We start from the raw sequence: 477 nt of genomic DNA on the forward strand, positions 1-477 counted from the left end.
TTATGAGTGTGTTAATCTCCCTATGTTTAAGATGTCAAATGTCCACTAATTAAGTGAGTTACTGACAACTCATTTAATTAATATCTTTATCCAAAAACAGTACCACTTAACCTCATCGTCATGTCGGACTAAGTCCACCTACAGGGTTTAACATGACAATCTTTATGAGCTCATCTTGGGGACATTATCAACCTAGATTACTAGGACAAAGTTTCCTTATATAATCAACAACACACACTATAAGTAATATCATTTCCCAACTTATCGAGCTTATTGATTTATCGAACTAAATCTCACCCATTGATAAATTAAAGAAATAAATATCAAATATATGTGCTTGTTATTATATCAGGATTAAGAGCACACACTTCCATAATAACTGAGGTATTTGTTCCTTTATAAAGTCAGTATAAAAGAAACAACCTCAAATGGTCCTACTCAATATACTCTAAGTGTACTAGTGTAATTATATAGTCA

This window comes from Zingiber officinale, chromosome 5B (genome assembly GCF_018446385.1).
Source record: "Zingiber officinale cultivar Zhangliang chromosome 5B, Zo_v1.1, whole genome shotgun sequence".
Taxonomy (NCBI): domain Eukaryota; kingdom Viridiplantae; phylum Streptophyta; class Magnoliopsida; order Zingiberales; family Zingiberaceae; genus Zingiber; species Zingiber officinale.